General features: G+C 41.5%; 1 protein-coding gene and 1 pseudogene across 5 annotated transcripts in view; one reads left to right on the top strand and one right to left on the bottom strand.

Annotated features, from left to right (window-relative positions):
* KANK1 (KN motif and ankyrin repeat domains 1) overlaps positions 1-26947 on the bottom strand; it is a 246825-nt gene that overhangs the window by 99288 nt on the left and 120590 nt on the right. Inside the window, exon 1 of one of the 5 annotated variants that reach the window (XM_077475004.1) lies at positions 21281-21494. The exons of 3 other annotated variants lie outside the window; for them this stretch is intronic. The gene's annotated coding sequence lies outside the window, so the exon portion shown is untranslated. Of the gene's footprint in view, positions 1-21053; positions 21155-21280; positions 21495-26947 lie in introns of those variants that run through there. One more of the 5 variants, XM_077475002.1, reaches the window with a different exon arrangement.
* LOC143980002 (U4 spliceosomal RNA) lies at positions 10857-10939 on the top strand (annotated as a pseudogene).

The following is a 26947-nucleotide window of genomic DNA, read 5'->3' as shown; positions in this document are numbered from 1 at the left end:
AGAATAATGCTACACCATTGCTGCGAGTGGGATGAATAGTGCTCAATCATTGTTACCAGTGGGAGGAATAGTGTCCTACCCTGTTTCCCCTAAAATAAGACCTAGCGTGATTGTCGGTGTTGGCTGCAATATAAGCCCTACCACCCAAATAAGCCCTACTTTGTTTCCTCAAAAATAAGCCCTACCCTAAAAAGAAGACCTACAAGGACTTTAACTAGGGCTTATTTGGGGGGTAGGGCTTTTATTGCAGCCATCACCGACAATCACACTAGGTCTTATTTTAGGGGAAACAGGGTATCATTTGGGTCAGTGGGAGGAAGAGTGCCCCATCAATGGTGTAAGTGGAATAATTAATGCACCAGAGGGAGGAATAGTGCCCCCATGGTTGGAATCAGTAGGGAGAGTAGTGGCCCATTGTTGGCGCCAGTGGAAAGAAGTGTCTCATCACTGGTATCAGTGGGAGGAAGAGTGCCCCATAATTTGTGTCAGTGGGAGGAATAGTGCCCCATCAATGGTGTCAGTGAAATCATTTATGAGCTATAATTGGTGTCATTGTGAGGAATAATAACCCCTTGTTGGTGTCAGAGGGAGGAATAGAGTCCCAAAGGCCAGAAAAAGGCAAGCAAAGGGCTGCAGTTTGGAGACCACTGCTCTATAGGTTGCAAGGGGTTCCTTGAGCAATGTGCCACCTTGACTCTCAGATGAGTAACCACTGACACCAATGTGTGTGTTTAGCTATCTGTAAAGAGGCATTCTTCCAAATGATCACAAAAGAAAGGAGCAATCTTCCCAACAATTATCACATTAAATGTACCATGAGCAGTAGATATAGTAGTTATTAGCAAGAGTTCCCTGAGCCTGGAAAGTTATTTCAAGGGTTCCTCTATGTTGAAAGGTTTCAGAAAGGCTGGTTCATGGTGTAAAATGGCCACAACTCATGGTGCTAAAGCATGTGATATGGACATTTATGCATTCCCTGTTAGGATAGCCACAAACCTCACACTCTGGTGGTACACTTCTATCTGACCAACTATTCAATAAAATGGTTTGAATCGGGGGGATACAGAGACAGTGATGAATAAGACAAACTTTGACCATGATCATTGGGTGTCGATCGACTTTGGTCGAATTTTGTTAATAGTTTGAACTTGATCAGAGAGATTACATAATGGAAAATAAACACATATGCAGGCTTTCTTTTGATGATCAACAGGCAGCACATCATCAATAGCATCTAATTAATCTAGTTATATCTTAAGGTGATTGTGTGTTGGGGAGCCAACGCATGAAAAGGTCGATTGCGATACACACTACAGATCACTGCGCACGTGCACAAACTGGCTCCTAAATTTTTTTAGCTGGCTGCTAGATTCAAAGAAAGTTTGTCAAGCCCTACTATATGGTTAATAAACTAAGCATACAGTGCTATTCTGGACTGGAAATGGTTCAAAGCAACCAGAGAAAAAAAAAAGTAAAACCTTCACTAAAGCAAGAACATAAACAGGCTTTCTTCTAAGACGTACTTTGGCCTCTTAGACAAAACTTTTTGTTGGAGCAGTAATTCCCTGGAAATGATGTTTTATTCGGTTACTGAAGCCATGCTTGGGAAGATGCCAAATTCTAATTAACCTGAGAGGGGACCACCATGTCAAAGTTAAAATCCAGAGTCATTAGGTTCTCCAGACACAATGCTTTCTCTAGTTCTATGAATGGTGACAATGTCTGCCCTGGAATCCTGTTCACATGGCGTTTGTAGGGTTACAGGAAATATACAACACAATGAAATTCAGGGACAAGCAGGTGTGCCATTCATTTTTTAACACAGTACAGTGCCAGTCTGATCTCTACTGTCTAATTACACCCTTTAAAAGTGTGCAGGATTCTGAGGCACCCTAGTCTAAAATGGAATGGCCAGGAACAATGCACACAACCATCTTGATTAAATAAACTTTACCTCAAAAGCCCACCTTCACATCAGAGGTCCCACATCATGCCAGAGGGCCCTCCATCAAGTCAGAGTCTCTCCATCACATCAGGTCCCCCCTTCAGAGTACCAAATTACACAATCACCTCTTCACATCAGATCCCTACCCTTTTTGCTCCAGCAGTGCAGCAAGGGATGGGAGGTAGAGCAGGTCTGGAGGAGCCAGACTTCCATCATCTCCTGAATATACGGGATGGCCTTGCATGCTGCCTGCCCTGGATTAGCGTCATGAGCTGCCATGGTTAAGGCATGCTGGCCGCCAACACCATAGCAGTGAACAATGTCATACCAACCTTTCGGGCCTCACGGACCGCTAAAAACTCACAATTTTGAATCCTAGGGACCACTAACATGAATTTTACATGCCAGTGATGTGTGCATTAAGTCTTAAGCTGGCCATAGACGGATCAAAATTTGGCTGGTTCAGCAGGAACTGGACCAATTTTGATCCATCTATGGGCAGGTTGGTTACACCGAAGACAATCCATTAATTCGACTTCAGTACAACCAACCCCTTTTTTTCTTTTTTGTGTACAATCACAGTGGGTGGCTAAAGCTGTTGGCTGTGACCATTGTATTCTGACGTCTGGGAAACCTCCCGCTGTCAGAACACAACAGCGCAGCGGGAGGAATTCCCCCATCAACACTGTGTTGCTGGGGAAATTGAGCAAAAACTGCATAATCTATGGCCAGCCTTACTAAAAATAAAGAATTAATTTAATAAAGCATATTTAAATAAAAACAAAAAGAGAGAAAAAAAAAAACAGCTAATGAAATAAATGCAACGCAGTTCAACATGCCAGCATGGGGTTCATTTATTAAAACTGGACAGTCCAAAATATGGTGCAGCTCAGCATAGAAATCAGCTTCCAGGTTTTATTGTTAAAGCTCAAGACCCCTTTCACAATGGGTCTGGGGCCGCGTTAGCGCTAAAGCTTTGCTCACTTTAGGGGTGCTGTGCCGCTGTTTAATCTGCGCTTTTTTGGCCGCTAGCGGGGTGCTTGTAACCCCAAAAAAAGGAGTTAGAAACTCCCATTTTGCAGCGATTTCAAAGCACTGCCCATTCATTCCAATGGGCAGGGGCATTTTGGGAGCGCTGTATACAGCGCTAACAACCCCGCCCCAAAGATTGCCAGACTTTTTTCCTTATCCCACAAGCGCACCGCCCGAGTGTGAAAAGGCACGTTGGAATGAATCAGAGGTGGTTTTCAGATGCTTAGCAGAGGCTATTTCTAGCACTATAGTGCCTGGAACCTGCCCCAGTGTGAAAGGGGTCTAATTGAACAAGCTGAAGTTAGATGCTGATTGGCTACCATAGACAGCTGCATCAGATTTTGCACTCCAGTTTAAGGCCTCTTTCACACGGACGATCGATTCAGGCCCGCCTGTCAGTTTTTTAGGCGGACCTGAACAAATGCTCCATAGACCTCTATGGAGCGTCGGATGTCAGCGGTGATATGTCCGCTGACATCCGACCCGCTCCGATCCAAAAAAGTGTGACGGAGGAAAAACCTACTTTTCCATCCATCTGCGGATCAGATGACGATGGACTCTCCCCATAGGGGAGAGCGGCGCTCTGACAGGTCTGTCGTTGCACAGTGTGCAGAGACGGACCTGTCATCATGCTGCTCAGCGGAGATTGACGGGAGCGGATGTCCACAGGGTGGATCATCACGGATCCGTCCCATGTGAAAGAGGTCTTAGCAACTCAACTCCTGTATGTCAAGGCACATGCATCAACACTAGGCCTCATGCACACTGGACGTTTTTACAACGTTGATAAATGCGCAAAAACATCGCTCACCAGCATTTAACATTTTTGATCCATTGAAAAAAATAAATAAAAAATATGTTTTTTTTCTTCGTATTAAAAAAAAAAAAAAACCCTAAAAAAACACCAATGCGGAAAAAGTGCTATTGCAAAAACGTTGAAAAGCTACTGGCATTTTTATAACGTTATTTTAACGTCCAGTGTGCACGAGGCCTTATGGTGTGAATAGGCCCTCAAGGCTGGAAAACTCTTCCAGAGTAATTCCCACAAAGATTGTTTATCTCTATTTTTATTACTTTTATTTTTAGCTTAGACAGTGCTAGTTCTCAGTATAGCCCTATACTTTTATCCCCAAGTTTTGTTTCACAGTGACACCAAGTGGATTATAAGATCCGTAACAAAAAGTATATGAATAAAAAAAAAAAAAGTGACTGAAATAAATATATTGGCAATCAATTAACATCGCAAGCCAATATTTTTTAGACCAGAGAACCAATAGGAGGACAATTTAAAAAAAAACTTTCCCCTCACATGAAAGAAATGTAGGGGCTGCCACAGCTAGCCTCCTATTGAAAATGCTAGTTGCCTGGCCGACCAGCTTAAAATTGTCTGCGATAAATAGGTAGGAGACAAGCCTGCCTTAGGAGTCTAAGCCCTCAACGCAAAGCCCTATGTAGTGTTTGCATACTGAAAATCTAGAACACACACTAGCATTTAATATATTCAAATCTGCCAGTTCATCACCAAACACCTAGAAATATTACATGTAATTGATAAAAGTAAACACAGTATGTAAATGTAACATTCACAGTTCCATAGAAAGCTTCCTTGCAGTAGAACGTGCGCGTCACGCACAAGTTAGAAAAGAATGTATATAGTGAAGGAGTTTAGGCAGTCTGGATCTGCCTCTGCACTGGAATCCTATAGGAACCACGTTTAAACGCCCTACTCAGCTCTGTCATTACATGCTAATGTCATACCTGCATGCTAATGTTGAGATTTATTGTCTAAAGGGCAAATGCAGGACAAGCAGGGACTGGCTCAATGTTATTACAGCTTTCTGTTAAATTTTTTGTATTTTTAGTGGGCAGACTGGAAATCAAAACAGTGCAAGATCATTTTACTGGTGTAGCATGATTATTCATTTTAAAGAGTAGAAAAATCATCCTAGTCAAAAAAAATGGAGGCCCTGTTCTCATTTGGGCAATTGGGAATTGCTTGATTCTACCTGCAATTCCAAATCATGGCATGAAGCAGGTTTGGGATTCCATTCAAGAAGAATGGCTTACAAACGTGGTGCAGTTTTGCCATGATAACGGCAGAAAATGTATGAGAATCGTGGCAAAAACGTGTGGCCAAAATTTGGTCCCCAAGCTTCTTTGTCACGACAAATAAATGTGCATAGGGCAGCCCATTCAAGTGATTAGATAGCATTGCAATGCAAATTTTTACTTTGTTTGAATTCACTTGCTAAGATAAGTGAAAATTCACTTTGAAATGGAACATACGCTATTTCTTTAGTCAATTAGGGTCAATGGCCACCTCACTCCTGTACGGCAGATATTGATTCAATTCATTCCCTCTCCAATTCATTCCCTCTCCAAAACCAACTTGGGAACGGATTTCAAAACACTGACTGCTCACCAGGGTTCTTGGTATTCTCTATAGAAGCCATTCTCAACCACAGTTCCCCAGAGCAGTGGTTCTCAACCCTGTCCGCAAGTACCTCCAACAGGCCATGTTCGCAGGTTTTCCTTTATCTTGCACAGGTGCTTTAAATCTGCGTCAATGGCTTGGTATTTTGGACAGATATTTTATCTAAGAGAAATTCCCAAACCATGGCCTGTTGGGAGTACTTGAGAACAGGGTTGAGAACCACTGGTCCAGAGGATACCAGGGGTTCCTTGAGCCGTTGTTGAATGACCTCCCATTGGATGATGCCTGCATACTTGTGGTCCCAACACCACTGGTCAGAGCTAGCAGCGTGGCACCAATGATCTTTTTAGCTGTTAGCTGTAGCTCTGACTATTATTCTGACTACTAATCTTCCCCTACTGATTACTAGTGTAAGTGGCATTGTTCCATTGCCCCCCTGCCCCCCCCCCCCCTCCATGAAATGGTTTTTGTAAGGGTTCCCTGAAGGAGGGTAAAAAAAAAAAAAAATAAAAGGTCGATAAAAGGCTTGTCTACACATTCCTTGAACTGGGTATCCTATCAAAGCCTACTAAAAGTGACATGAAACAATGTCCTCCTTGAAAAAATAATCCATACGCAGCAGCCACTACTTGAGTGGTTGTAAACCTCCGACATGAAATAACAAAGCATATCCTGCTATAATGTGTACTTGTCTCCACTAAGTAATTTCTGTCTGCGGTCTTGTTAATCTGATTGATTTACTTCTGGAAAGTTTTCCTGACCCCAAGATGTAAAAAAAAAAAAAAAAAAAAAAAGAAGGGCAGCGGAGGGACCTCCAGCACACAGCATGTGATTGACCACCTCAGCTTTGTTCCTGGGTGCCATGTGAAGGGAAAGGTTGCTTTCTCAAACAAGCTGCGTCAATTTTGCACTTTGAAGAACTGTAGAGTTAAAAAATTAAAAAAAAAAAAAACGTATGTAGGAGGATTTTTTTCGTCTCTGTGTATCACCTTAGGCCAGCCACTTCCCTGGTAATATGGAGAGGTTTACAAATCACTTTAAATCTCAACTGCAGGGAAACTTAAAAATGATTCCTTGCAGATAGACCACCAGTCCACACTGCAATGGTTAATTGCTTGTTTGGGTCTAAGAGACTTCAAAAAGAAAAAATGTACGTACCTGATCCATGGCTCCTCGCTACTACTAGACAATTGCCTGCAGTGTCTTTGCCCCCCCCCCCCCCATGCTCCACTGATCTAAGTTCCTGAAGACATCAAGACCAATGCATGGTCTATAACCCTACACTGGTTGTGATGGAGCTGAGTGACAGTCCACCACTGAAGATGGGGGAGTGTTGCCTGCTCTGGGGGATGATGGAAGATCAGGTACAAAAAAAAAAGTGCCTTTTCTCTTCCTTAAACTAAACAAACCAGTAACTTTGGCAATGCGGGGGCAACTCCAGTGCAAGGGATCATTAGTAGTATTAATCCCAAAAGCAAACCTTTATTATATGGCAGCTTATCAATTCTTAGATGAGATGGCTGCATTTATTTATTTTTTTTATGCTTTTTTTTTTCCCTCCTCTACTTTGTATCTGGTGATCCAGCCAGTAAGTCTGTTTTTCAAAAACACAAGCTCTATTGCATATGCATTAGGGTACAGTAGTGGTGTATTTTGGTTTTGTGTTACCCTGCGCAAGAGAAAAAAAAAAAAAAAAAAAATCGAACATTTGTCCCACCCCAGTCACTTTAAAATGGAGCATGCTAAACAACGTACATTTTACTATCCATAGGTGATGCTTTAAAAGTCTTTACAGGTTACCACAATAGATTGACAGAGGAGGTCTGGTGCTAGAATTACTGCATGATCTGATGTTCGAGGTGATACCTAACATGTGCGAGATGATCACTGTTTGCGTGCGTAACCGACACGCACATGCGTGCACGGGAGGACAGGCACTTTTAAAAAAAAAAAAAAAAAAAAAATATTTACACTGTTTTAATTTTTTTTATCACTTTTATTGCTGTAACTAGGAATGTGAGCATCCTTGTGACAGTAATAGGCAGTGACAGGTCCTCTTTATAGAGAGATCTGGGGTCTCTGCCCTTAAAATCATTCATAACACCAAAATCAATGTTTATGAATACTTTAGGATTTCTAAAGAAAGATGGCAAAGATGGTTTCTGAGTAGACTGGCACTGATATAATTTCATTGCTTCCAGTTTACTGTTAAAAACAGCCAATCAAAGCTGATTGTGGCTTCAATTTCTTAGTGTATTTAAAAAACCGCTAGTACATATAACAGCCCCCCTTCCCCAGACTAACAGTGCTGCGTTCCAAAAGGGCCACCAGTGGTCATTCATCCACAGTGGGGGTGTTTCGTCATATATGGCGACCCAACACATTTGGCTATCCACTGGACTGCGCATGCGCGCCGCCGCCGCCATATGCGTTCCAACACTGTGGCAGTCTGCGCTTGTGCAGAATTTTGTGCCCACACCCCTGAGTCCAGGTTCAAGCACCACCATCCAAGTGGACATAGAGTTAGATTATAATTATGCTGAGGGAAGCAAGGCTGTGGCCGAAGCGTGGCGAGGGATGCGAGCCTGCAAGGGGCCCTGTGTTGGAACGCATATGGCGGCGGCACGCATGCGCACTCCAGCGGGTAGCAAGATGTAATGGGTAGCCAAATGTGACGTGACAGGGGCACTCTATTACAGTTGATGTGTTACTGGCCAGATCACCAGGTAAAAAAAGCCTAGGAAAAAAAAATAAAAATACATCCACCACATCTAAGGTCTGGTAAGCTGCAATATATTCCATTTTTGATTTTGGACTTTACACATTAGTTGTGATCATGTGCACTGGTCAAAGCACACTACACATCCCATAGTCTAAGGAGAGTCTAAGGAGCAAGGAAGAGATGGGGGTTATATTCCTACATACAGTGGGACCATGGAGAATGAACATAGCCACCCTCTAACAGGAAGCCAGATCACAGCAACATAAAGGAATGTGGAGATTTAGAGGAGGCCGAGAGCAATAGAAAGTACTTTTAGGAGTTAAGTATACAGACTTAATTTGAATTTTCTATTTTTTTTTTTCCATTTATGCATTTGGAGTTGATCCCTATAAAATATAATCACTGTTTCTTCTGTTATTTGCTGGTTACCTTTTTGCTTTGCTTATTTGAAATTGTAAAAACAAAGCCTCAAGCTATAAAGCTGTTAAACCAACATTCCATGTAAAAGAAAAAAAAAAGTCACATGCTGGGAACAAGGCCGTAGCTAGGCAGCGACATTCTAAAGCCAAGGTGTGCACATGACCAGAAATCTCTTCACACGTGACGCACAGCTCACCTATCCAAAGGTCACCTCGCTTACAGTGCACAGTTAAGTCCCATACACACCATCAGATTTTCTGCTGATTATGTCCTTCAGATTTACCAAAGCCATGTAGTGCAAGGGCCTGACTGATTGCATACAAATTGAAACTCCTAAGGTTTGACCTCATATTATATGGTTTTGGTAAATCTGAAGGAAAAAAAATCAGCAGAAAATCTGATAGTGTGTATGGGGCTTTACACCACGAGGACATACAAAGCCAAAAAACTACCAACAAGACCAACGCTTTTATTGTATGTACAATAATGCTTCCTGTGATTCTCCTAATGAAAGTAAATTCTGCAAAACATCACCTTTTAATGTCATAAGGTTTGAAAAGCATTTGAAAATAAATAAAAACATGAAATAGTGGAGCAGACCTACAACAAGACCAGAACATGGCTACAGTGCATATAGCAAATCATTTAAAAAGTGGTTGTTAACCTCAGACATTAAATATGAACGGAGCATATCCCTTCTATAGTGTGTACATGTCTCCACCAAGTGTCGTCTCTGTTGCTTCATTCCTCTGATACCAGCACAAGTCACTTCTGACAAGTTTTCCTGACACCAAGAGAATAAAGGTGGCAGGGGAGGGACCTCCAGCAAACAGCCCTTGATTGACAGCCTCAGCTTTGTTCCCATGAACTCTGTGAAGGGGGTGTGTCCCTTCCCTCCAATCAGCACTCCTCACAGAGCTCTGCAGTGTATAACTTCAGCTCCCCTGCTTTCTGAAAGCTCAGACCAGCTTTATATATTTTGGACTTTGAACAGCTGTAGAGTAGAAAAGACTACAGATAAAGGAGGTACAACTTATGTAAAAGGAATTGTGTCATCTTTGTGTATCACCTGAGGCCAGTCACTTCACTGGGTGTATGAAAGGGTTTACAGGCACTTTAAAGACAAATCACAAGTACAAACGTAACAGATTATGTATTTCACAAACGGGCACTATACCAATCAGTACATTACATTTTTGAGCTCATATTTACTAGTATCTGAAACATGTAGTGTTGTGGCCTATCATTTAGCCAGTGGAGGTCCATTCATTATGGGTGCCTGGGCGCTACCCCCCCCCCCCTATATGAATAATGGATAGATTCATCCATGGCCGTCACAGCCCCCCCCCCCCCTATTCAGGCTTCCACCCCTTTCAGGGCACCTGAATTACAGTGGCGGGGGTGTTTTTTATTTCTTTTTTGATACACCTGATTAGAGCCAGAGGCTCTAATAGGCTTCAAAATAGGGTGGCTCATGGCGCAGAGCATTGCTCAATGAGCCCACCCAAGTGTTACAACAGCAAATGAATATTGTTGTAACACTGATCCTCAATCTGGGCAAGCAGAAGCGGGTGTGAGACCAGTTTTCTGATTGGTTGAAAAGAGAAGACTCCCGATTGGCTGCCGAGAAGGAGGGAGGGAAGAAACGGAAGCAGCCGCCGAGCATGGGAAGCCGCGATGGGGTAAGTGCAAACGATGATGGGGAGGCGTTGGTGTCAGTGGCATACGGTTTGCTGCCTCCCCCCCAAAAAAATTCCACTGACCGTCACTGCATTTAACCATGGTTATTTTTTAGCTTGATAACCAGAAGGGTAATTGCACCCGATGATATCGCTGAAATGAAATACCGTGGACCAAGATGTTTGGTATTTTTTTTATATAGCTTCTAAAAGGGCATAAAGGAGACTAAATGTAGCAAAGCATTGGGCCACTGGTAAGGGTAGCCAGGTAGCTCTGAGGGGTCCAAGGGGAATGAATAAATGAAAGCTGGTTATTTTAACCTCTTCCCACTGGGTGTATGCATATATGCAGCCTCTTGCTGGGTGGGCTTTTATACTGAGAGGCAGTATATATACAATCACAGCAGTCACATGATCGGAATGCCCACCTTTGCCTCCTGGCTTTTAGACACTCTTAAAGGGCTGGGAGGCAGTGGTGGGAAGGGCTTAATCCTGCCAGTGTTAAATGGTTTCTCTCATCTCTGTGTAAACCAATACATTCTGCTGGAGAGCTTGTAAAAAACACAACAACCACTTTGGCTGTATCACTGGATGAAAACAGAAGAAAGAAAGCATCAAAAGAGCAGCTTTGCACAGTGGCAGTATCGTAGCCAATGAGATTTATCCGAGGTGCGATTATTGCCAATTGGAAAACGTAAAATAAAATTAAAAAAGGAAACAAATGCACTAATACACCTAGAATTGGTATTCTGCAATATAATTAATGTTTGCTTTTGGGTTTAATACGGCTTTAAAATGCAGAATATAAAAAACTTTTATTCAAAAAATTTTCAATTGCTAGCATTCCTAACATATTGTGTGTAGGTTCTGAATCTATACAACCATATTTTGAGTACAGAGCTGTACGGTTTTGTTCTCTGCCTCATGAAACTGCTGTGGATTGAAGCGTTTTGAAACGCAAGTTATATTTTGCATTTAAAGTGCAAAACCACTCCACAACCGCTAAGGCACAATATCACAGACCAAGCATTATCCACAATCAGCAAAAGATCATGGAATTCTTGCTTGTAATCCATCAGTGTTGGGAACCTTTTTCTCTATGGCCTACTAACTCATGTAATCTTATTTCCTGCCAGCAGAGGTCACAACTCCCTCATAGTAAGGTGCACAAAAAGAACATTTTGTATTTATTACAGGTAAACCTACAATGATCATCTCCAGCAAACTGTATCAATACACAATACTGTTCTAGAGAAAATCAAAGAACAACATTGTAAATACAATTCTAATTTGTTACTTCACCCAATTTCATTATCTGTCTAGGCAGGACTGAATGTCAACAAAAACATTCACATGGGTGTATAGAATATTTTACATTAAGACTAAAGCGCTGCAAGAAAAATCTTAGCACCTAACACACCCTGGATTGTTTAAAAATGTATGTGTTGGATTGGTGCAGCTTACTCTTAATTATGTTTTTCTTCTTTTGTTAATGCTTCTTTATTGTATACATTTAACAGGTGTGTTTTCACCCACAACCTGCGATTGTTTCTTTTTAATAAGTGTCATTTTCTTGTAAAACAAAACAAAACAAAACAAAAAAGTCATAATATTTCATAGGAGCCCAAAATAATATACTATAGCTGTGCAACAAAACCAGTGGTTTACAATGTACAGTTGTGCTCATAAGTTTAAATGAATAACACCACAAAAACTTTTTCACTCATGGTCAGTGTTTGGCTGAAGCCAGTTATTATCAATCAACTGTAATTAACTGGTGTGTGTGTGTGTGTGTGTGTGTGTGTGTGTGTGTGTGTGTGGAAAAGGTCAATGAGTTTCTGGACTCCTGACAGACCCTTGCATCTTGCATCCAGTGCTGCACTCATGTTTCTGGATTCTGAGTCATGGGGAAAGCAAAAGAATTGTCAAAGGATCTGCAGGAAAAAGTAGCTGAACTGTATAAAGCAGGAAAGGGATATAAAAATATATGCAAGGAAATAAGAATGCCAATCAGCAGTGTTCAAACTCTAATCAAGAAGTGGACAATGGGGGGGGGGGGGGGGGGGGGGGTTCTGTTGAAATCAAACCACGGTCAGGTAGACCAACTAAAATTTCTGCCACAATTGCCAGGAAAATTGTTCAGGATGTAAAGAAAAACCCACAAATAACTTCAAGTGAAATACAGGACTCTCTGAAAACATGTGGTGTGGCACTTGAAGAAAGATGGGCTGCATGTTCGAGTCGCCAGAAGAAAGCCATTAGCGACACAAATACCACAAAGTTTCCCGCTTACAATACGCCAAACAGCACACAGACAAGCCTAAAACCTTCTGGCACAAAGTCATTTGGAGTGACGAGACCAAAATTGAGCTTTTTGGCCACAACCATAAATGCTACATTTGGAGAGGAGTCGACAAGGCCTATGATGAAAGGTGCACCATTCCTACTGTGAAACACAAAGGCACAGGAAATTTGGTCAAAATTGATGGCAAGATGAATGCAGTATGTTATCATAAAAATACTGGAGGAACATTTGCATTCTTCAGCCAGGAAGCGGCTCTGGGACATACTTGGACATTCCAACATGACAATGATCCAAAACACAAGGCCAAGTCAACCTTTCATTGGCTACAGCTGAATAAAGTGAAGGTTCCAGAGTGGCCATCTCAGTCCCCTTACCTCAATATCATTGAACCACTCTGGGGAGATCTCAAACGTGCAGTTCATGCAAAACAGCCCAAGAATTTACAGGAACTGGAGGCTTTTTGCCAAGGGGAATGGGCAGCTTTACCATCTGAGAAGATAAAGAGCCTCATCCACAAATACCACAAAAGACTTCAAGGTGTCATTGATGTTAAAGGGGGCAATACACGGTAGTAAGAACTGGGGTATGTAAACTTTTGATCAGGGTAATTTCTGTTGTGATTAGGATTTAAAAAGAGTAAACATTGATTGATAATAAATGGCTTCAGCCAAACACTAACCATGAGTGAAAGAAAAGTTTTTGTGTTATTCATATTCTCTGAAAAATGGCCAAGAAATCACAAATCCTGCAAGGGTATTTAAACTTATGAGCACAACTGTACATACCAGTGTTAGTCTATATGTGCATTTGACTTAAAGCGGTTGTATAGTCTTAATTTGAACTTTTACCTACAGGTAAGCCTATAATAAGGCTTTCCTGTAGGTAAAAAAAATATCTCCTTAACCTGTAAGGTTTAGGAGATATGCCCCTCGCAATGAGCCGGCAGCGGCGTATGCGCACAGGGGATTCTCGGCTGGAAGCCCGGTAGACGCCAGACCATGCCAGAAAGAAATATCCCGCGTGCATGCATGGGAGTGACAATATCGCTGCTCTAGCCGCTCACAGAGCCGAAGCCGCGATATCCGGAAGACTCGCCAAAGGAACATGTCAGCTCCCTCGGTGTGTATCAGGTGAGATGTCGGGGGCTTGTTCTAAGGTAAGTATTTCATAATGAGCTAGTATGCGGTGCATACTAGCTCATTATGCCTTTTGCCTTGCAGGTGTGAAAAAACAAACAAACAAACATGTCAGCGGGTTTACTACTGCTTTAAAGTGCCTTTTATGGAAATTCAAAAAAGAAACATGTTTTACTTATCTGCACTATGTAACGGTTCCCCACTGGCGCTCCTGGCTCCCCCCCCTCCCCTCTAAGTGCCCCATAGCAAGTCGCTTACTATGGGGGCACTCATGCAGGCTCACTCGTAAACCACACTGTGTCCACTGACACACACCGCAGCTCCACCCCATCCCCAACTTCCTCCTCACTGGATGTGGTTGATACGAGCCGATGCCAATGGCTCCCGCTGCTGCCTCACTCTCGGGGGGGGGGGGGGGGGATAGAGAGATAGAGAGATAGAGAGAGAGAGAGAGAGACTGCTCTCAGGCACAACTCAGGATCAAGGTAGGGTTTAGGTAAATATAAGGGGGAAGGGGGGGAAGGCTCCACACAGAAGTTTTTTTTTACCTGGATGCAGAGAACACATTAAAAAGGTAAAAAAACTTCATGCCTTTTTATGGATTTTGGTCCTAAAGGTAGGAGTCCAAGCTACAGTATGGGGCATATTTATTAAAGTAATGAGCAGTGCCCTCTGATTCCTCCTGTATTGAATTTTATTGTAATTGTACTGTCTGCCCTCCTGTTGTAAAGCGTCGCACAAACTGTTGGTGCTGCTGTATAAATCCTATATAAGAATAATAATTTTCCTTGTAAAAAAAAAAAAGCAACAGCAGCAACCACTTTCATTTCATTTTAAATTGTGAATAAACATCCAAAATGTTACAGAGGAGAAAAAATTTAAAAAACCATAGGAGCCTCTGCATATGAGTTTTGAGTGAACGTAAGCATCAATAGTAAACAGTGGAGGTGGGGAATAAATGAATGAATAACTTGTATAGCGCTACATATGCAAATGAAATGGCCTCACGGCACTTTTGCTGTCAGTGTCCGTCTGGGCTTTCAGAAGAGATGGGTCTTGTGCTTCTTCCTGAAGGCCAGATAGTTTTCCTCCAAGCGGATGTCCGTGGGTAGAGCATTCCATAGCTGTGGTCCTTGAACTGCGAACCTTTGTTTGACTTTTAATTTACAAAGGGTCTTGGGGATGTGGAGGAGGTTCTGGTTAGTTGACTGGAGAGTGCGACCTGGGGTGTAGTGCTTTAATTTGTCGCAGAGGTATTTTCCTTGTGTACATTTGTGAGTGAGGCAGAGAGTCTTGAATGTAACTCGATCCTTCACGGCTAGCCAATGGAGGGACGGGGTGATTGATTCCCAATTTCCCATGGTTTTTTTCCAGTTACCAGTCTGGCCGCTGTGTTCTGGGCAGTTTGTAGATGTGAAATTTGGTATTTTGGAAGTCCGTGGTAGAGGGAATTTGCGTAGTCGAGCCGGGAATTGATGATTGATAAAAATGATCTCACCAGTCCATTGTCCTCTGAGGAAGCAAAAGCCCTATTTCCTTACCAAGATTGCCACCCCACCCAGACACACTGCATAACAAGGCATAGCAAGTCAGTAATGGAGAAAAGATCATCTGCAAGAAGCCTACAAGCAATAATGGGGGCCAGTCCTTTTCCCTCTGCTTGCTTTTTTGAGGCACAGCTCAGGTCCTCTTTCAACTGTTTCTACAGTTATTGTTATTAAGACAATTTCTACCAATCTGGAAGTCTAAAAACCTGATGGATATTCATGCAAAGTAGATTTGGAAAATAATGGACTAGTGCAAATAACTCACACTGTCTGGTCTGTAATGTAAGGCTGGCCATACATTATACAATTTCCTTATTCAATTTCCCTTTAGATTTACCAAAACCATAAAACATGAAGTCAAAACTAAACACTTTCAATATGTATGCAGTCAGGCAGGCCCTTACACTACATAGTTGAAGGGAAACACAAAATAAATTGAATGGGAAAATTGTATAATGCATGGGCAGACTAAAAATTGCATGCAAATATGCAGTGAAGGAATCAGTTAAAGCGAATGTGCGGTTTTGTCTTTGAAATTAAATTCCTCTTGACCTGAATGAATAGAACAATTTGCTTCTTTAGACTCTTGCTTTCGATCGGCTGAAAGAATGAAGAATCTGAAGCTCCCATGTGACATGCATTCTTTATGGTAATCATCCATATCAATAACCTCCAGTGTTCACTTTAATTACAGGAGAATTTAATACATGCAGAAAACCCAGAAATATTTGCAAATGTGTGCCAAATTATAGGATTTGTTGCTCTCTTAAATTTAGCTACAAGCACTTGAAATTTCTTGGTAAAGAAAATAGGTTTGTCCAATTAATGTGCACATTGTATGTTGTGTACTATGTTTTCTGATTGGAGAGGGAGCTAAAGCCTAATGCATGTACAGAAGACAAAATGGCCTGGTGGTTAGGATTGTGGCCTAGACGGAAGGGGCCTGGGCTAAATTGCCACCAAACACACCCATATGTGCAGGTTGTCCGTTTCCTACACTTGTTCCATTTTTTTTTCCAACATCAAACCAGCCCTCTTCTGTTCATCTGTTCCTATGACTTTAAATTGTAAACTTTTTCAGGGACATGTACCCTTGTATTTAGTTCAATGTATGGGAAAAAACATTGTGCTTGCATTTTCTAGAAGAAACAAACGAGCCTGGCAAAAACGTAGGGCTGGCATGTTAATCTTGAATGAAACAGTGGACCATCAAAGGGTCACATCTACTGCATTCCAGAAAAGATTACAGCACTTTGATAATTAATTTCCTAATATAAATGACAACTTACAACAATTTTAGCTGAGAGAAAGAAGCCTTAAAAAATGTCCTTACATACTCCGCTTCCAAAAATTACATAAGAAAGTGCGTCTATATCAACTAGAGAACAGCTGTGAAAGGGGAGGGAGGTAATTTAATTAAAATGCTCATATAAGCTGAAGACCACAAAGAAAGAATGGAGGAGGAGGAGGAGGAGGAGGGGGGGGGGTGTAAGTGGCCCAAAAATCACCAGTCTGACACTGCTGCTCTAATGTTTGCCAGGCCACATGCTAGTTCCACAGCAGCTTCACTGAGAATCACCCATCTGGGTAAGACAAGAATGGCACGCTGTAAAATATAGTTTATATTTTCCTTACATTAATCTTGCCCCACAATATATTCAGCTATGTTGCTATGAAAAATGATCCATTGGAATTATTAGATACACTATATTTTGGAATTGTACTAGTGACTGGTGGACAGCATGTTTTTTTTCCATTGGAAGGAACCGCGTGTATCCACTAGGCCAGTGGTTCTCAATGTCAGTCCTCAAGTACCCCCAACAGGCCCTGTTTGCTAGTTTTCCTTTATAGTGCACAGGTGCTTTAAATCAAAGTCAATGACTTGGTATTTTGGACAACCATTTTATCTAAGAGAAATTCCAAAAACATGGCCTGTTGGGGGTACTTGAAGACTGAGGTTGAGAACCACTGCACTAGGCCATGGCTTCATAAACCCATACCAAAACACTTTTTTTTTTTTTTTTTTTTACAGATTACCAACTAGTAATTTGTGCTGGTCTTTTAACTAATAATTTACACGCATGTGTACCTTCCTAGTTTATGGCAAAACATGACCAGTTAACTGAATGGCAGGGAAAGAGCGAAAATTGTACAAATGCCACCAAGTCATAATACAAGATACAAAAATAATCTGTTTAGCCAGATCTGGTTTTATCTTTTTCAATATTTCTTTATCATATCAATTTTTTCTGCAGTTCCCAGAAAAACACTGACTTGGGGGTGACAATAATTGTGCAAGAGCAATGGGGGAGATCGGTTTGATCACCTCTGGGTTATGCTGCCAGGATCTGCTGCGTCTTTTCAGAAATCCGCCATCATTCTACTGCAATACGCAGAACATGAACGGTTCCACACTGCTCTACAGAGAAAAGGAATGATGGCAAACATCATTTTGCAAGTGAAAATTTGCATTTTTGATACTTGTAAGCTACTGACTACCCCACCGAATTAAATGATTACATAAGATGCTTTCATTTGTTATAATATTTGAAAATCGTATGCACTGTATTAACACCCTAATTAGCATCAGACGCTACCAGTGTGGACCTTGCAATAATTATTATACAGGATTTATATAGTGCCAACCGTTTTCGCAGAGCTTTACCATATAAAGGGAGATGGTACAATCACAATACAGAAGGAATAGAGGAGGACACTGCCCATAGAGTTTACAATCTAAAGGGAGGGGAAGGTGGTAAAAAAGGCAAGAGCTGCAGGGATCATCTGATCTGAAGGAGGTGGCTGAAGCACAGTTTTAGGTGGAGGTGGGGTAGGTTGACCTGAATAAATGAGTTTTCCAGGATCACCTAACTGTAGACAGGGTAGGAGTTAACCTGACATACTGGGGTAGGGATTTCCAGCGGATGGGAGAGGTTTTAGAGAAGTTCTGGAGGCCAGTATGGGAGGAAATAAGAGAGCTAGAGAGCAAGATGTCTTGGGAAGAGCGGAAAGGATGATTTGGGCAATATGAGGTTGGTGATGTAGCTGGGAGTAGTGTTGTGGATTGTTTTATAGGTTGTTGATTAGTATTTCGTTTTTTTTATTACATTGGGCTAGTGATAGCCAGTGAAGGGATTGCCAGAGGGGCAGCAGGCATGAATGACTGAAGGGGGATAGCCTGTGTAAAGGTAGGCCAATAAAGAGAAAGTTGCAGTAGTCAAGGCGGGAAATAACCAAAGGAGTGAATACGTTGTTTTGTGGCGTAGTTTGTTAAGGGGCAAATTATGGAAATGTTGCGGAGGTTAAGGCAGCAAGATTAAAGCCCCATACACCCAGTTCAAAGAACAAAAAAAAAAAAACAGCCGACGTTGGGCTTTTGTGTATGTTGGTCTGTCTGAAAGAAGCTGTCTGAACTTTGTGTCTAAGCTGGTTTCTGCCGAACGTGCATGCTGGTAAACCAGCAGCTGACTGACTCCCAATCAGCGCTATCAGCCAATGGCAGACAGCGCTGATCGGAATGTTATGGTGGGTGGGCCATCCCCCTGTCAGAACACAACAGCTCAGTGGGAGAGATCGCTGGACTAACCGTGCAAGGTTAGTACAGCGTCTCCGACCAGAGCTGTCTGTTGCAGGGTTACGCGACACAAAAACTGTAGTGTGTACCCGGCTTTAGCCAGGCATTGGATGTGGGCTCTGAGGGAGAGGTCAGAGTCTACGATTACACCTAGCACCCTGACATGTGTGGAGGAACCAATAATTGTACTATTGAAATCAAAAGTGAAGTCAAATATAGGTCTTAAATCCAAATACACTATTGGCAATGAGATTATGAGTCCATCTAGCCAAAAGTAGTATTTTTTGGGGGGCTCTATCAATAAGACTTGCCTTAGATAATTTTTGCCCCTTTTGAAGCGTTTAGTATTCTTATGTCCGATGCTTCATTCAGTATAATATTAAAGACATTTGAAATTCAAGAGCAAGAGTGAACTACTGTGACGTCTGAAAGGTCAAAACCCCACTGAAGTCCCAAGAAAATACAATGAGCTTTAAACTGATTTAACTTTCCAGCATCTACCAAAACCTATTTTTTGTAGATTGTTTTCATATATCTATAAAGAATGTGGTGTTGAGGAGGCAGGGGCAATAATTACCCGCATAGGACTAACTACCCATCCAGCAATCCCATAAAACATTGCTGCCAACAGTAAGCCAGGAATGCAAGCTAACAGAGAAGTCATACACAATGGCAAATTTATGTTCTGTATATGCCAAAGAACTTCTGTTTTCATAATAGGCTGATCTTTCACATAAATTAGCTTTTTGTTTGGCACAATTAGGTCTGGGCAACATTAAAACTACTTTTATGGACTCATGCTATGAAGCCGAGTTATAGATCTTGTACAGAACGAAAACCAGGTAGTTTGCCAAATGTTACGGTTTTCAAAGTACTTCCATTTTTACTAATTTTTGCATTCTTAATGATGCAGCAAGCACAGCGACAGCTCAGATTTCAGCTAGGACACATGTAAATCCCCCCCCCCCCCCTCGCCACTGCATATAGGTATTGAGATTCTAAGAGCAGCAAATAAAACTATGCTAGTGTTTACATCACAATAACAGTGTAATGATATATAACACAAGCTATAACAAATATGTAATAAATCAAAAAAAGAACGCTCTGGGGGTTATTTACTAAAGGCAAATCCACTTTGCACTACAAGTTCACTTGGAAGTGCAGTCGCTGTATATCTGAGGGGAAGCTCTGCTGATTTTATCCTCCAATCGTGTACAAGCATGATGTTTTTTATTTTCCTTGCATGTCCCCCTCGGATCTACAGCGACTTCACTTCCAAGTGCACTTGTAGTGCAAAGCGGATTTGCCTTTAGTAAATAACCTCCGATGTGTTACCCAAAATAACCATATAAAATTGTCCTTTAGTTTTCCCTTTATAAAAGGCCATTTATATGAAACTATGCATTTTGCTACTTCTAGCTGACTTTATGAGCTGAACTTAGATTCAGCCATGGCAAATAAGGATTGTAGAACAGCTTACCTATAGTCTTAGAAAGCAACTGTATTAGAAAAGTTAAAGATCTAAAGAGAAGTACATTTCTATCTTGCTGCATGTTACAAACATTGCTAATCGTGAGAACGTTGAAGCAACATAAACCACTCCTTCATGTCTACCATATAAAACAGGGTTACCTGTAGTAAATAGGTACAGCAACCTTTCTTATCCTTCTCTAACAAGCAGAGTGGAAGCTTAGCTCCGTACGTGTGCATGACCACGTTGTCAGGACATAGTTCATAGAGTGATGGACAGGTATTAAAATAAAATATGTTTTTTTTTTTTTTTTTTTTTTTTTTTTTAGTACAAATAGAAAAACTCACACCAGTGACGTATTGTTGCTTTGAAATACTTATATAAACTATATATATATAAATAATTTTTGTACTTGTCATTTTTGTATATACACACACTATACATATATATACATACATAATATATATATATATATATATATATACACACACACACACACACACATATACATATATATATATACACACACACACACACACACACACACACACACACTTAACCACACAAATGACAAGCTTACAAGTTACCATACCACTTAAAGATGTCAAAACACATTTCCTAGAATTCTACTATCCATCTGTTTTAGTTGACAGTCATGCCATTTGAACCACATTGTATTTAAAAAATGACAACTTCTATCACATTGTCTTACTATGCCCCTTATAACCAGAATCTTACTTTACTATTTTTCATTTGAAGCTTTTGCTTGAAACCACACAAACACCTACCTGGAAACAGGTTTACTTGATATGGGTAAGAAATAGAGCATTACCGGAGAGGTGCAACATGACTCCAGGGTGACACCACCAATGAGGACCTTAAATACAGGGAGGCAGCACTGGGCTGCTACTAAGTATAGCCAAGGGGCAGCCCACTTCCAATAGTTTGCTGGTTTATGAAGAGTCGGTGACAGACGCGCTGTCACATCCAAGAAGCTGAGAAGCAATGTATTTACCTTGTGTGTCGGCTGGCCGGTCGCAGGTCCCCCCAGACATACAGCTGTGAAAGTGGACACAATACAGGTGACTTCCTATCTAGTGCAGGCAGCTGCTTTTTGTGAACAGCTGGTGGAAATGCAGGACATTCCTGTAGAGCAGATCCTTCCCTCTGAATGAGAACATACCATTACAGCCTCACAGTCCTTCACACTCCCTGGCTGTTCATTAACTGTGAAGTGTGGCATGTAAGACACAGGCAGTGATCGTGCAGAGCCTGACATTTCAGCAGTGCACACCTTCCTGTCCTAAGGATCACTAAGATCATTTCTCAATGACACTTGGCTGCTGCAAAGTGCTGACTACTGCACATCTGGGTAATGTCAGCCTATCAAATCAAACCAGAGATCATCACATCTGCATAGAAGAAATTAGGGAATAGCAGGGGGGCTTAGATGGGGAAAGGAGAGGTAAGTGATGCTGGACATCACACTTCTTAAAATGGGGAAATGGGGAGTAATCCATACCTCCTAACAATGAGGGACACCTACTAGCAAATGTATGTAGGTATAGGACACTCCCCCTGACACACACCCTTAAAGGAGAATTAACCCAAAAAAAAAAAAAAAGGTTAATTGTATCCACAAGGGACTTTTTTTTTTTTTTTTACAACTACCGCTTCCCCCGAAAAGAAGACCTAGCGTGATTGTCGGCGATGTATGCAATATAAGCCCTACCCCCCCCAAATAAGCACTACCCGGTTTCCCCAAAAATAAGCCGTTCCCTGAAAATAAGAATTACAAGGACTTTAACTAGGGCTTATTTGGGGTGTGGAGCTTATATTGCAGCCATCACCAACAATCACGCTAGGTCTTATTTTGGGGGAAACAGGGTACTAGCCCTTTATATTGGCTTTTGAAATTTACAAATGCAGCAATTTAGAAATTGGATGAAAGGGTTAACACTGAGAAACACTTTTTGAAAGCTAAAAAGTAAATTTTATATACAACTATATAGATCAGACCAACATGAGGGACACATGAGGAGGAAAGAGGGACAGAGGGTCCCTCTAAATCAGGGACAGTTGGAAGCTACGAGTAATCCTATGGATGATTTTTACCTATAGGTAAAGCCTATAATAAGGCTTACCTATAGGTACAGTGAATAGCTCCTAAACGTGTGCTGTTCAGGAGATATTAACTTTAGATGCCTCTGGTGACATAATCGGTGCATGCACTCTGAAGAAACTGCCTACCCATACTGTTCTTTCAGAGCTGTGCCGTAAAAAACAGCAACTCTGACATCACCAGCTCAACCATTCATATAGCCGAGGGCCCACGGACGCAGAAGAAGACCAGGTGAAGATGGAAGCACCTTCAGCTGTGACAATGCACCACTGGAGGGCTACGTTTTCAGGCCAGTCTGTCATAATGTGCTAGTATGTGATGTATAGTTTTTTTTTTTTTCTTTTTAATACAGTTTCCTACCACTTTAAAATCAGATTTAATGCATATTTATGGCCAGAATAATAAATCCTATACTAAGTAAAATATTAATAAATTAAATTACTAATTGAAACACTAATGTATTTCAATTATTTCTAGCCTACTGCTATAACTCTGAACAATCTTGAAGTTTGTAAGCTTACTTTGTAAAGAATCCTGATAAACTGATCCTTGAATTCTGTGACATGCATTCACTATTCCCTGTGAGTAGTCACTACTGTGTCACACATTTCAGAGAGCCTGCCTGAACTACAGAGGACGGGTTTCAGGAGACGGAGTCAGTACAGGAATCCCTGCTTGCAGGCAGCTAGGTTCCATGGGATGCGTGCATTTATCTGGCCCTTGGGGCACTATTCCACAAACTGACACCAATAATGGGACACCATCTCTCCTACTAACACCATCAATGGGGCACTATTTCACAAACTGACACCAATGGGCCATCATCCCTCCTACTAACACCATCAACGGGGCACGATTCCGCAAACTGACACCAATAATGGGGCACTGTCCCTCCTACTAACACCATCAACAGGGCACTATGGCACTATTCCACAAACTGACACCAATAATGGGGCATCATCCCTCCTACTAAGACCATCAATGGGGCACTATGGTACTATTCCACAAACTGACACCAATAATGGGGCATCATCCCTCCTACTAAGACCATCAATGGGGTACTATGGTACTATTCCACAAACTGACACCAATAATGGGGCACTATTCCACAAACTGACACCAATAATGGGGCACCATCCCTCCCCTTCCTTGATGGTGCACTATTTCTCCCATTAAAACCAATGAAGCCACAGTCCAGCCTTTTGCTTAGAAAGTTTGGAGACCCCTAGTCTAACAGACAGAAATAAAAACCTGACCAAAGTTCTGGCCGGTACCCACTCTGCATTTGGCTGGATCTGGGATTTAAGCATAGTAAACAAAGCTAATTTAGGTGTAGCACAAATACAGTTTAAACATAAGACATGCTGTGGATTTTTCTTGCCATTTTCTGCCTCTGAACTATTGTCACTGGAAAGCAGATACAAAAAAAAGTAAAAAAAATAAATAATACTAATTGGAAAAGGGGTAGTAGTGGCTTTTATACACGACCAAATCACTTATAGATGAAAGGAATTTTAAGTAAACAATTTTCAGGTTTAGAATGCAGGTTTAAGAGTGGATTATAAGAAAATAAAAATAAAAACTATTTCCGAGCATTAGTCTGACAGACCAGCTGTACCTTTATGCTTCATAGTCTGCCTGCGAGCATTACAGGCGGCTTCGAAAGAAAAGGCATTAGAGAGACATTACAGGTTACTGTCATTACTCTACCTTTACACAACGCACTCCCAGCACAGCTAAACCAGATGTTCAGGTAACAACCTGTGCCCGTCTCCTTGGTCACATGAATGTCTTAGTAGGATGATTACACCATGAGTAAGGTTTCTCCCCAGTTCCCGACTTGTAAAGTGTACCTGTCATTAGAGAACTATGGGGACTATCAGGATCTTCCTTTTAGAAGTAATAGCTACCTAGTTGTGTGACTACTCCCGAGTAACAAGAGCTCAGACATCTATTGAAGACATCAGAATGACAGCCAAGCAATTGGCAATCTCAGATGGAGAGGTCAGCAACAAATTCAGGAAGCTGAGGAATTACAGTAAAACCTTGGTTTGAGTGTTTTGCAGGACAAGCAAATTTATTTATTTTTATCATTTTTGACTTGATATACAAGTAGCGTCAGGTCACAACAGAGTATAAAAGAGAAGAGAGGCGAGGTGTAGCAATACAGTTACATTTATTGAAGGTACAACATTTAGAAACCCATGGTTGATGATTAAGCGAGGCATATCCAAGTATGCAGGCATCCCGGGTAAAGCTGTCCACATATAGTAGACTGTCCCTCTACCACCATTGATGTCGTCCCTTTCATGCTGCGCACTATTAGCGGTTCAAGCCACGCTGTTAGATCGCTCTACTGCAGGGTAGTCTTCCCGGTCACAATTGCAGACTGACAGCGGTGAGAGGAGCAGAGGATGGTCAATGTGGACAGCTTTACCCCGGATGCCTGTATACTTAGATGTGCCTGTTTTAATCATCAACCATGTGAGTTGCTAAAAGTTGTACCTTCATTAAATGTAACCATATTGCTACACTTAGAGGCGCCTCTCTTCTCCTCTTTTATACTTTGTAGCTCCTGATACATTTTGCTTCTATTCCCCTGGTTGAGGCTTCCAATTGTGGATCAACATTTTATGGTTATACAACCTATCACGTTGCTCCAATCTTTTTATATGCACTATAACCTGAAGCGCCTAGGAATAAATGGTTGTGGAACGAATCATCGTTGTTTCCATTATTTCTTATGGGGAAATTCGCTTTGATATACAAGTGCTTTGGATTACAAGCATGTTTCTGGAACAAATTATGCTCGCAATCCAAGGTTTTACTGTAATTAAAGAGCAATTTCACAAGACATGAACTTGTCCATTGAAAGATACATTAGGTGTATGGTCACAAGAAGAAAGCAGAAGGGAAATTCATACAACATAGAAATTCTCTTTGGCTGACCTTTTAAAATATTGGACACTTTGCAAGGCTTGGTCTTTAGATAATAACACCAAAGAAAGCAGTCAAAACGGTGTGCTCCACCTGAGTACAAATAAAGGCATGTTCCATACAATGATAAAAGAACTGCTATATATAGGGGAAGAGAAGAGAGACTCACTGCACCCGTCTCACTGGACCGTGGGACAGGCGAGTGTCCGATTATTAAAAGTCACCAGCTTTTTGTAACTACTGACTTTTAAATGGGTGGAACTCCCCTGATTTTAACTGTTGTGGGTTTAGTAACACTTTAAATCGATATTAAACCCAAACACAACACAATGATTTACTATATCGCAGCTTACAAATTATTAAATGTGGTGTCTGCATTCATTTTAATTTTAGGCTGTTTTTCCTTTACTTTCACGGGATGATCCAGTCAGTACGTGTTCTTTTTCAACTTTTTTTTTTTTGAACAAGTCAAGAAGTCCAGCAAAAGTGGCAGTTAGTGGGGTTAAGATTAACTGCTTGCCAACCAGCCACCACAGTTATACAGCAGCAGATTGGCTCAGCTGGTTGAATCGCCTTAGGTGTACGTCGGGTTCATACATGGCTTTCTGTGGGCGTGCATACCGATTGGCTAGCGGGGGAGCCAATCAGCGGGTCTGGCAGACTCAGTGTCCTCCGGCCACCCGTGATTGTTCCCCATAGAGACAGAACAGGGATCTGCCTTGTTTACTTTGGCAGATCCCTGTTCGGTCTCTGCGGGGAACAACCACACCCCATCAGGGGGGTGACACAGCGATACTGTCTTTCTGCTACGCAAGAAGATGGATCTATGTGTTGTCCCAGGCAACCCATCCCCCATACAGTTAGTAAACACACCCAGGGAACACATTTAATCCCTTGATCGCCCCTGAGATTAACCCCCTTCCCTGCCAGTGCCATTAGTACAATGTCAGTGCATATTTTTAGCACCGATTACTGTAAGAATGTCACTGGTTCCCCAAAAAAAGTGTCAAAAATGTCAGTTCGGTGTCCGATCTGTCCACTGCAATGTCGCAGTCCTACTAAAAAAATCACAGATCACCGCCATTACTAGTAAAAAAAAAAAGCCATAAATCTAGCCCTCAAAAAAATGAATTTAATTATTCAAATCTATGAAATGAAATATGACTGACACACTAACTGAATTTCACAATAAAACAAACAAGCTTCTATGCCAGAAGTAAAGATCCCTCCTTCAGATATCTCAAGATACTTGCACTGGGAGTTCAAATAATATTTTGCAACAGGTGGGAAGATGTACAAGATAATATATTTTTAAGAGCTTTGCAGACCTAAGCACATTCTAATCAAGCTTCTTTCATTTCAGAATTTAGGTATCCTGGATTTCTTATCCTAAGGCAGAAATGCCTTGTGCGAGATTATGCCATCATCCTGAACACAGAATATATAGAATATAATATAAAGAAAGGAAGATGATGGCACACCACAGTGAAGTCCAAATCTTAGAGGTTCTTTATTGTCGCCATGCCAGACAAAAAAAAATAAAAACCCCACAGGAACATGGTTGACGCGTTTCACATGAATCCCTCATGCTTACTCATATCACATAGGTGTTATGAGTAAGCA

Source organism: Lithobates pipiens, unplaced genomic scaffold (assembly GCF_037356315.1).
Source record: "Lithobates pipiens isolate NorthernLeopardFrog02 unplaced genomic scaffold, aLitPip1_a1.2 Scaffold_13, whole genome shotgun sequence".
Taxonomy (NCBI): domain Eukaryota; kingdom Metazoa; phylum Chordata; class Amphibia; order Anura; family Ranidae; genus Lithobates; species Lithobates pipiens.
This window is presented reverse-complemented; position numbering and strand designations above follow the sequence as displayed.